General features: G+C 32.1%; 1 protein-coding gene across 1 annotated transcript in view; it reads left to right on the top strand.

The window, feature by feature from the left end:
- The window catches only part of LOC100169235, a 62,569-nt gene that overhangs the window by 25,819 nt on the left and 23,669 nt on the right, over positions 1-13,081 (top strand). Inside the window, exon 2 of the mRNA XM_001950873.5 lies at positions 4,769-4,822. The gene's annotated coding sequence lies outside the window, so the exon portion shown is untranslated. The remainder of the gene's footprint in view (positions 1-4,768; positions 4,823-13,081) is intronic.

Genomic DNA, 13,081 nt, shown 5'->3' with positions numbered 1-13,081 from the left:
AGAGCTGCGATCGCCCGTCTCTTGTGCATGTTATACTTTTGTATTATTTTACTTCTACACACACACACACACAACATACAATAACAGCAGTACCTACCAGTATTATACGGTAAAGGTGTGTGTATTTATATGTGTGAGCGTGCCGTATGTGTGTAAATGTAATTTTTTTTTACGGTGTATAATATAATATACCGTCGTCGACCATAATATAAATTAGACGAAGAAAAAAAAATAAGAAGAGATGAGAAGAATAAACCGACTCTATATAATAATAGTGATAATAATATAATACCTGAAAACACCTGTATTTATTATTATTATTGTTAATGAGGAATGCGCGCTCGGGCGTTCTCCGCGGCCCCTCCCCCCGAGATCGTTCTATCCCCTCGCCCGCGTGCGCATGGGACATCGTGACTCCCCGCGCGTTATACCGCACCACCCATTTGCCTCGGGGCTGGTTGACGGGTGTAGGTTAGATGCACACACACATACTTGCCTCGGAGGTAACGATTGTTGACCGTCGCGTCTACACAATATTTAGGTAAACACGACCTCGAGCAAGCTCTGCGCCGCGGCAGCAAGTCGTCGCGACGACGACAAATATTTATTTTTCGTAAAATAATAACGCCGTTTGCGGGGTTTTCTGCCCCGGTGTGAGTGCCATAACCCGTTTGACGTTTTCGAAACGTACGTCCTGTGCGGTTATATCATATTGTGTTTTATGAAACGGCGAGTAAACATAATAAACGATATACAAGTAGACAGGTAGTCTGTGTATATTATATCATAATACCATAGCGTAGTGGCGCGTATATTACATTACCTACTGCAATAATGTTACTAATCGTGTGTCGAGAACAAAATCCTGTTTACCCTCCGCGACGTGCAGTTAGACGTGGCGTCTCGCTCAAAACGCTGTCATATTATAGTTGCACTATAGTATTAATATAATAAGTGATAATATAACATTAATAATTTATTGGCGTTTTGATTGGATTATGAAATTCGACGTACAGGTTATGGTTATCTACCACTATATAGGTACGCGGCAACGCGACACCGTCACGATTACACTCTTACGTTTATAATATTATTATCATAAATATTGTACGTATTTCGTGTATATATTATTATAATACGATTGTATTATAAGCGCGCCAGTAGGTAACTACGTAATTAATATTTATTAAACGGAATGAAGACGGACCGAGATAAAAAATTACAAATAAATAAAAAAATGAATAAAGAGCGGATTCAAACCTTTTACGTAATTTAAATTTATATTTGCAGTGCTGCAGCGTAGTATATTATATTATATACTTTTGACTTTAAACAAAAAATCGTTTCCCGTTAATGCGCATCATATTAAAAGGATAACATGACGGTTTGTACCCAGTAATATATAAGAATTGGGAACAAAACATTTTTTCGCTTTTTCTAGTTAAGCTTTTCTTTGAATATGTGTCTATTGTGAAATACACGTGCGTAAGGGTAGTAATAGCATTCATCACGATTTAAAACGTCACATTAATTACAAAAATATTTAGTGCAGACGGAGTAAGCCTTTGTTTATGATATATATTATCGTATACTGTATAGTGTATTGTGTATAATATACTATATAGCCATATATAGGTAGTCAAACTTCTACTATCGCTAAATTAACTCGCAGAATAATAATATATTATCTGGCCACCGACCACCGTAAATATAGTTTACATATCATACCTAAATATAAGTATGATAAATGATAATAATGTGCATCAAGAATTCAAGGGGAAAAAACTTTAAAATTGGCGCAGAGAAAAGTTTAATTATTATGGCAAATTGGCAACATTGATAATATTTGTAGTTAAATATTATTTTTGTTTTTGTATAATTTGAGAATTGAAGAGAAAACACAAAATATACAAAATGAATTTTAAATAAAAATGTCCAGAATGTTAAATATTTTTTTCCTAAAAATATTATTAATTTGCTCAGTTAGGTAATTCGAAGTTATTTGATTTTCATTATAAATTATTTAAAATATTAAACAATTATGTAACGTGCGATAAAAGTATAAATCCAATCTTTACGATAATATTATATGCATTCAACGAAAATATTCAGTAAAACTGTTCTGAAATAATTCGTATTAGACGATTTCTCTCACCTACCTATGTATACTTTCCAAAAAAAAAAAATGCAGCATCTGCAGGAAGAACGAATTCTTACGGTAGCTTTTTGTACTATTCGTTCGTAGCTTAATGTGAATGCACCTTGAGAGGTGAATACTATATACATTGGCGCACGGGACATGCATCTGCATATTATATTTTATTCGGAAAGTAAATAAGAGAAATCATCCGAATCGATACTGCGAACTTGTTTCTGGATTTCAGAACAGTTAGTGCATGTTTTTAAGTATTCACGATGAGTTTATTATTACGATCGGTGTTTCGAACTATTTCGATCATCGGCAGGACGACGTTGCCTATCGTCTGCGCGGGGGGACGCTGCATGGCCGACGACTTACGTGATTTTTGGGGTATGATAGGAGTCCGCCGAAAAGTCGTCGTGATAATATGAACTCGTCTGGCACGCATGCATGTGAAAAATGTACGTTTTTATAGGGATGGGCCATGGGAAAAATTCGATGGCAATGACACGTCCGTCCGGCCAAGTTCAAGGGCGTTCAGTCTATCTCACTCGCTCGCTCTCTCTCTCTCTCTCTCTCTCTCTCTCTCTCTCTCTCTCTCTCTCTCTCTCTCTCTCTCTCTCTTTCTCTCATTCGCGAGTATACTGTATTATATCGTAATGTACGCCCACCGCGCTTGCCGCAGCCGCGAAATAGGTTCTAATATATTATGCTTGCGTATAATAATAATAATTACATAATTACCTCACGGACGGGCGCAACGCTGTTATCACACACACACACTTACACACACAACGAACCGCATGGACAACGTTATTATTTTATTATTAAAGTGTGTAGGTAGGTAGATATTAATAATTATGATATATTATACTATTTTACATTAACGTTATTATTACAATAATGTTTTTCCCCTGTTTTATCGTACTTAACAACCTGTTCGCACGACTCCCGAAAATATGAATAAACCACGGACCGAATTGTCAAGGGAAAACTGAGTACTTATACCTATGTATTGTAAAGTTTGATACGGCTCAAGTTACACAACACGAGTTCGTTCCACGCGAGCACCTGAATTCTCGAACCATTTGCGTCAAAAACTATTACTGCTGTTTCATTACTATTTAATTAAAAATGATTAAAATAGGCCATTGCGTAACGCGGCAGCGAAAAAGTTTATATTAATATAAGTTATGTTAACTTATTACCTATATCTATATAATTCGTTACGGTGTATACTATCGGTTTGAGTACCTAGTTAAATTTTAAACATTTTACTTATTTTTATATAATATTAGGCATCTATACATTTTAAATAATTCTTATTTAAAAAAAAACAAAATTAAAACAACAAAGAAATTAATAATAAAAAACAAATAAAAAATTATACGAAATCCAGCCAATTATTGTATCAAAACGCAAAGCTGAGCCGATTGATATGATTTAATGGATTTCACAACAACTATAATATTGATACCTACTATTATTAGTAAACTTGTGAAAAATATATTTAAAATAAAGATAATAATATATAAATATATTTATCTCAATGTAATTTACAAACCTAGTATTAAACTACCAAGGTAAAAATATTTATTCTTTTAAATAATCTATTTGCGAAGTTATTTTATGAATCTAAATACAAATTAATTTAAGTGTGCATACGATTCAAATATACGGAATTGTCTTATTTGTAGATGTTTGCCCACATGAAAAAATGTGTTAAAAATATATTTTAATCGTAGGTTTTATGAGCAAATGAATTCATACGATGCAAAAAATATTTGAAATACGCAATTAATAATTATTATTCAATAAATTAGAATTAATTGACAGTTGCATATCAAATAGGTATTAATTTTAATAACAATATATAAATTGCATAACAGGTGAAGTCGATCGAATTAATTAAAATAAAATTGTAATTTATTTCAGTATATTATTATTCTTTATGCAATCGATTTGAGTTATTATATATTTTTTTTTAAGTGCGTTGTAGTCATATAGAATATAAATTGATGGATTTATAATAGTATAGGTACCAGAGGTTAGGTACCTACTCGTGATTTAATATACTTTATTGTATTTTTCGCTATTGTTACAATAATATAGACAAAATAATATACTAGCAGAATACATTTTCAAAATGTAATATTATACATTCCTTAATGAAACAGAAAGTGGACTTAGGAAATATAACAGTGGTGTTTTATCAATCAACCAAAATAAAAAAATATGTATCGTTTTATAGCGTAAAACCGGTTTATATTGTGTATGTACTATATTATGCGCATAACTTATATCCGCGTTTGTGTGTAATACTTTTATAATATTCCTTTCACTAATCGTTTATGTATAAATCTATACGACAACAGAACACGTGTTCGGTATTCTTATCATAACATCAAGGATTTATATCGTATTTATAGGCACCAGTCGATCAGACGTTATGATGAGGGGGTTGAATATCGTGGGTGCTTTGTGGTAAAGTTAAACGCGTAATACGCGTATTTTTTGACCTTAACTTATAATTATATCATATTATTGAAATGTGATTGTCAAGAAAAAAAATAAAAACAATTTTCTAGGTCAAATCTAATTGATGATGTTTTTGATTTTTTTTTCTAGAATAAAGAAAAGTTCGCCAACAAAAACGCCGAATAGTTTCCGCACCGTTTTATAGTAAGTCGACACATAATATTATTGTCAAAGATATAAAACCATTTATAAGTGACACGATTAAAATGTATTATAGCAAGAGCACGTCGTATGTGTATTGAAATTGTTAGAGAAAGTTTAAAAAAATATGTTTTTACGATGTTATAATTTAGCTGTTAGGTCCTACCGTATGACGGTTATAGTATTAAGACATTCCAGTAAGTGGATGTGTATAATAATTATCCACAATTAAGCCCGTTGTTTTTTTGGCAAGTTACTGTGCAGATAATAGTCGATTTGCTTCTGTAATCGTGTAAGAAAACAATTTCGTCACATTATGCCCACCTAACCTTTATTTTTATGAACATTCGATTTATACAAAACTTGGTATATTGTGATTATGTTTTTTTACATTTCATAAACCATATACCTACTAATGGCAGCCAAGTCTCCTATATATGTGCGGCATGTGTATGTCCTATGAACATCGCGATTATATAGGTAGAAAGATGTGCGCGCGTCATAATCGAATGCTTAAAATCGTGCGTTATTTGATTAATAGTTGCTCGAAGGGGGTTGCTATGGAAAATCGAAATGCATTTTTGGTTCCTGGAATGTACATTGGTTAAAACGAAAGTTCGTCAGAATTACGGTAAATGCTCGTTGTTCGCGTTAGAATTTTCAAGTTTAATTTATACGCTCGTCGATATCAAATTTTTATATTTTAATAGTTTTGTACTACGTGCTATATTTTCGGTATATACATCTAAATAAAAAGAATATTGAACCACGCCACGTGTACACCTATAATGCTTATAATATATGTGTGCACGCCCGAGAAAGCGTTTTAAAATATATTATTTATCATAATAAACAAACGACATATAATATGTAACAAAACGTGAGTAAGTTCTTTTATTAAGTTATAATAATGTCAACATCTTATCTGCAGTGTTTTGCTTTGGCTTATTGATGATACTTCACTTTCAATGCTCATAACTCGCATAAAAATTGAAAATTCCTATTAAAGCCAACGCAAGAACATAGATAGTATTTTTGACTTTAAGTTTGATTGTAGCCTATAGGTCAATTCACTCTATGCGCACGGGTCAGAGAGAGAAAACATATAATAGAGCCATAGGCTCAAATAGCGTTTGAGATTTGGGGGGGGGGGCTAATAGGGCTAATAAGGCCTTACTTTGATAATATTGAATAAGCTTACAACAAAATGTAGGAAATATTTGGGAGGGCTATGGACATTTTTGGGGGGCTTAGCCCCTAAAGCCCCGCCCTTATTTGCGCCTATGAATAGAGCACTAATTATATCCTCTAAACTTGTCTGTATGACTATTATTTTTTAAACTTTTAAATTCGACAATTAAAATGTTTTTAAACGATTTGCTTAGTTAAAAGAATATATATAGTATATAATAAAATACTTCTAAATTATAAATAATTATTATTTATTAAGAGTCGGTCTCAATGATAGAAATTCTAATCTCCGAGACTTAAGAATTTAGAATTACCTTAGTTCGATTTATATTTACCCAAAGTCGACTGCATTTTTTTGTTGGTCAATTTTGATTCATTATATTAACATGATAAATATATTATATGTATATATATACTTCTTTAATAAAACGACTAATGATTAACATAATCTAGTTTGAAACTAGTTGAGTATTTAAATTACTAGTTTTTACTGATTTAATGCGCTTTTACAAATCGAAACCAGCTAAGGATTTTATAACCTATACATATTATATTATTTATTATTAAAATATACGATACGAAATTAAAAAAACTACTATATTTATATATTTTTCACCTGGAATATTTCCGAAAATTGTAATGTTAACGATTTCACAATCCCACGTATATAATATATTTGGAACCATAAAAATATTTAATTATAGTTAAAACTATAAAAAAAAATACACTCGGAATTGTTGGTGCAGTCTACTGTAGTTGGGTTATAAATAATGTAAACAATAATTAAACCTATCCAATTATAAAATACCCAATTGAGGAGAGAACATCACCCATATTAATTAGGCGGTATATGTTCATAATAAAATGTATAGAACCTAGGTGATTGAAGACTTAGATATTGTTCTAGTTTTTGGTGGCGCAAAGATATTATATTTCATCGATTCACGCCCGTTGTTGATAGAACGGTGAACATTCTTTCGTTGTCGGTTAATCCAATAACGTCGACGTGCCATCTGATTAATGCGATGCTATGGCAGCCGTAAATCGCCTATGCCCTATAGTCTATACGTATAATAATATACGACACGCAATAACGGTGGTCAGACATACGAATAAGAAACGAATGGTCCGTATATAGTGCTATAAATTACAATAATCGGAATATTAATATAAATCCATATAGGTGCATATAACAACTGCAGTGGACCTAAACGTACCGCATAATAATATATCACTATTATACATAATATTATATAATAATAATATAAGCTGACCTCGTGCGACAGGGGTGGCGGCGGATTACCGCGATCGGGATCGGTCGTCGAATAGGTACCTATATGGTATGTGCTTCGACTTACGATAAAAAAAAAAGTCACATTGCAGGGATCGACCGAGGTTATGATTAGAACGCAGTCGTCTTACTAGGTACGCTATATAGGTATAACCTATTATAACACAATATATTATTATATTAAATCCGAATAAAAATACGATCTACATTATAATATATTAATGCGATAGGCGTTTATAAAATATAATGGTAATAGTATAATATAATAAAATATATACAATTATTACGTGGTTGGATGGTTATTGCACCCGGGTTCAACGGACCGGTACACCGAAATATGTGTGCGTGTGTGTTGCCCAGGGGTTAATGAGAGAAGTCGTTGCGGTATTACTGGCGGACGATGCGGCGGCGGGAGAGGGCAGCGATCACTGCTGCAAGAGCGTCGTAGTCGTCGTACCTGCACAGACAAGGTGCGATCCCATCGTGCCGCCGCCGCCGCCGCCACTATTCACTTCTCTTGTGTCCATTATATTACTATTATAATAATAATTCCCCTACAATTCGAGACTATTGTGATACAAGAATCTGTGCACAGGACGTGACGAGGTCCGAGAATATAACGAACGAGTGTACACTATGTTATACTATACATATATATTATGTATGTGCGTATACATATGTACAATACATAATATACATGTATATATATTTTATACACATAATATTGTGGGTACCTGCGCAGTATAGGTACCTGCGTTGTGTTATTATGATATTATTATAATATTACATACACCTATACACTAGACATTGAAGTCCATGGGTCCAGAACGTGCGTCACAAGTGTATACGAGAGGTACAACCCCGAGGAATTCGTCTTTATATTGAATTTTTTTTTGTATTAACTCACAAACACCGATTTCTCATATGTACAGTTAATATTAGTATTATTGTTATTATTGTACGACACCTACTACCTATATACTTTTTAGTTATCGGATTTACGAAACGTTTCGACAAACACGTTTCGGGAACAGACTCCGGCTGTAACTCGTATTTTACGATCTATTCAATATATATCTTTGTGAAATTCCTGTCTGTAACTCGTATAAAATATGTTTTCGTCAAGGGTATCAATAATACCTACGCATATCCTTTAAGCCTCAACGATATTTGTGAAAATAACATTACAGCTCAACACATAATTATATATATTATTATATTTATTACGTTCGTGAAAAACACTTTTAAATTGAAGTTATTTTTTTTTAATTTATTGTTTTAAAATGTACCTACATTTCAATGTCGACGGACACTATTGTTATTCAATGTGATGTTTATTTGAATTCGCATATAAAGTTTGTATAGTGTTAAACGTTTTAAACATAGCGTTACAGTATACAACATTTGAAATTGAAAATAAAGTCCTCTAGAAAAAAAAACATTTGCAACCTACGACCTACGTTAGTATCTTTTATTTTTTCTGTCACTGCTGCGTTTATTCTCACGTTTTAGAGAAAACTCATTTCACATTTGAAACATCGCGCATCGTTAAGTGTGTACTTATATATTATATACTCCTAAAAGGGCACGTTTGTAACTCGCAGGTATAACAACGAACCTACCAGGTGTATCAGCAGGTACATATTGTATGGTAGAAGAATATTGTTTATTGTCCGGTGGAAAAGGTTTTTTGTACGTTCTAGCACAGAAAAATGCCTTTTATTCGTTTGTCGTATTTCCGCCATTATTTGATATAGGTCACCATTATATTAGTCTGAGCCATTGAAACCCCTGTATTATTATACCTTGTATTCAAATATTTCAATGAAGCGAATGATTTATCAAATGTTACTTGACATTATTTCTACAAAACCTGTTGATAAAATGATAGGTGTGTTTAACAACTGATAGTATAATTTATTTCAGTGTATAGAAAAAATAATGAAAGAAAGATAAACAAAGTTTAATAATACAATGAAGAAATTACCAGCAACCGAATTCTTGTACACCATTATACGGACGTCTATAGACCTGAAAAAACATTTTAATCGGAAAAGTATATCTATAATATTATTAAAATAAAATTCGTTATCATAAGATACCTATACTGTCAAAAAAGTTATGCAATCGGACTGAAACTAACACAACTGGTCATAATGATACGAAACATTTAAGATTCATTCAAGAGTTTGAAACTTGTTGTAATATATATTTCTTAATTCATGGTATTTTAACACTTCTAGATGCGATGAAGAAAGATTATAAAAACTTGTAATAACTGTCAACATTTATTCTGTGCACTTATATGCATGCATGAACAACAGATATGTTATTTACTAAAGTGGTATAGGAATATATATAGCTAATTATTTAAAACACTATTAACAGTTTAAAATACGATATCAGATAAAACATTGAATACCTATAGGTACATTCCTGACCATACCTAAGTATTAGTTAGAAAATCATATCGTAAACTTAACTACAATAAAGATATAATATATAGTATACATATTTGTTTTGTTTCATTATTGTGTAATAATAAAATAAAATATTATATTATATATTACATAAAAGATAATGAATACAAACTAGTCGTATACGTATATGATGTATTTGATGTGGATGTTATATAAATCGAAAATCAAAGCAGAAAAATAATGTCTCTTGAAATTGGGTTTACGATTTGATTGAATTGTGTTAAATGTCGTCAACGCGCGGAGGATGACATCAGCGTAAATAGTTGATTGAAGCGGAAATAAATAAAATATAAATCGACTTATTTCGATACCTGTTGTAGATAATATGCGTTGTGTGAATTATTATTAAACAAGACGTTACCTATAGTCGCAGCCGGCGAAGTAGGAATTGAATCCTTTGAGGACAGTACCGACGTATTTGTGTCATAGCCGTGTTTCGTGAAAGTATCCATCTATAGCCGTCAAGGCGTATCATAGAACATTGCGAGTTAAATACTTTTAAACGTGCCACTTATAATGCATTCGCCTATTGTTTATTCTAAAACGACACTTAAAGAACGCTATCCTTTTTAAATTGCCATTTAACTGACCTTTCTCCGAGATTACTGCACGGGCTGATATTGGCCACACCAACCAACACGCTCTGGGCTTCTCGCATTATGATAATTGATAAACATTCAAGTCAACATGTACACACACACACACGCACACACGTTACTCATAAGTATATTAGACACGTGGTAGGGAGAATTTCGTTTCCTTCAGTTATGCAACGTTTGTTTAACGCGAGGAATGTGTAACGAACGACCTACAATAATAACAATAATAATGGTTATAGGTAGGTATAATAATAATAATAATGCTTAAATATGTGCTGCACCCGCGGCTGCACAACGAATTATTATTGTGTCAAGGAATTCGTTAAGACTGCCAAGAGTATAATGATATAAGGTAGGTGCCCACAAATCTACAACCATGATACCATGATCTGATATAGGAAGCTTGTGTGTGTGTGGCCGACGACTATAACTTTACTATACCACGTTTCGTGTATTATTCAAAATCCGACCATAAGACGATAATATTATTATAATAATTCTGGACAAACCGAAAGCAAATCTAATACGCAAAGTGTATAATATACCTATTGTTTGTGTTATATAAATTATCGGATTATTTATTCATATTATGTTACAATATATTATTATAATTTTGATAATGATAACACGTACCTATTGAAAGAAAACATTTTACCGTCTATATGAAATCGGATTTTAACGTAATATATAGGCATAAAACTATAAACGTATTATATAGTAGGTATTATGAAATAATATTGTACTCACCACTCGATAACACCGGTGCAGTGGGGTGCCACTATTATACCTTGTGATTATCACATTGCCTTATGGAACTCCGTATTTAAATGACAGCCTTGGAAGGCAACCGGTTTGGGACAAGCAAACAAATTACTTTCGGTCATTTTTTTTTCGTTTACAATATACTATTTTTTTATGCACACAAATAACATGATGTTTGGTAATACTATTAACAATCGGCGAGGTTTTGTCATAAATTATATTTTTATGGGTATTTACCGGTATACGATCCAATATAATATACGTAATATATACGTTGGAAACCAGTTTCGTCCAACATAATATATGGAATTTCGCCCGGACGATCCCACATGATTTTGATTTTGGGTCGTGTATTAAAAGTGAAACTGATCACAAATAGGTATTCCAGTTTAATAAGTAATTAAATAACGTGATCGATTTTTGTTCTTATCGCGACGATTGATCAAATCAATTCGACGTTTGCAAAGGTCGAGGTTAAGCGACAAAACAAAAATAATTAATATGGTAGATACCTACATAATATATAGCTATATAGATACGCGAAGTTTTGTGAAAATCTTTAAAACTAGAAAGACGATAGACTTTTTCGTAATACTCATGTTCACAAATTTGATTATTTGCTAACGTTACGAAAACGTTGAATCGTGTCGGAATTCGGATTAAGATTATTGAACTATGAGATCACGATGTTATAATATATGTATGTATCGAAGGTCTTTCTTTTAAATAGCTACAGCTTATTAATATTGAACGTGTTCATAAAATTAGATCGTTAATTTTAATAAATTGACCTCAATTTAATTTAAAACGTAATAGGTTTGATAAAATTAAAATTTGTGAATTTTTTTTAAACATTTAATAAAAGGTCTTTTAAAAACTAAATACAAAATGACTATGGAGTTTTGTTTGTATGGAATATCGATTTGAATATTATACGTCATACTGTGACATTCGTAATCAAATGTTATATGTACCTGTACAATAGTACAATTTTTATAAGTCACAATAATCCTTCTTAAAGTCATAATAGGAGATACCATCACCGCTCGTATAACAATTATATCCTCTTATAAATAATGCGTTAAAAATTCTTCCGCTTCCTGATTTTCAGAGCTTATTATTTCAGAGCATTTCATAATGGATATGTATCGTCTTATTATAAAAACAGAGTACATGATATTATATACGCAGTCGGTTAACCGCGAGTTAAAATTGTATTACTAGTGTGCGACTCTGCGTCATCCATCGATGTTTGTGGCAAGTTATATTATAACATTATACCCATAGGCACATAGAATTAATACGATTTGTATGAAAACTACTAGTCATTGTTTATAACTATAGTGATAGGAAATACATAATATATCATATAATTCATATATAGTTACCGATTGACCTTCCCCTTGTATCGGATCATATAGTTTCGGTATAGTTATACTAATAGATGCGTACGCGTGTCACTTTATTGTTTGTTACAAATGTCATTTCCTGACTGAAAGTTTAACGTGATTTATTTGTACATTATGTTGTGCATCGATTTACCCTCCTCAAATATATAATCCGTTCAATGAGTTAGTTTAACAAAATACTCACATAATACTATAAAAGTCTTGATATGTTCGGCGTGACAGTTTCTCTCGATAATTCGGTGTGGGATGGACTATCGATTGCGCCTCTGTAAAACGGCTATACAATTTACATTGGCTTCATAATATTATAAATTTCGCAGTGCATTTTCTGATAAATCTGGAAATGAAAAAGAAAAGTGTATTTTTATACTACACCTATATACAGTCTTATAACCATTACACGCAAAACGCAATACACCCATGTCCTATACATAATAACTAAGCTCGTTCACTAATGTCTTACGTAACCGTTACCGGTGTTGGTCATTTTTAAAAAATATACAAGTGGTTTCATAACGATCCGTAGCTCA

The sequence above is a fragment of the Acyrthosiphon pisum genome, chromosome A1, assembly GCF_005508785.2.
Source record: "Acyrthosiphon pisum isolate AL4f chromosome A1, pea_aphid_22Mar2018_4r6ur, whole genome shotgun sequence".
NCBI lineage: Eukaryota > Metazoa > Arthropoda > Insecta > Hemiptera > Aphididae > Acyrthosiphon > Acyrthosiphon pisum.
This window is presented reverse-complemented; position numbering and strand designations above follow the sequence as displayed.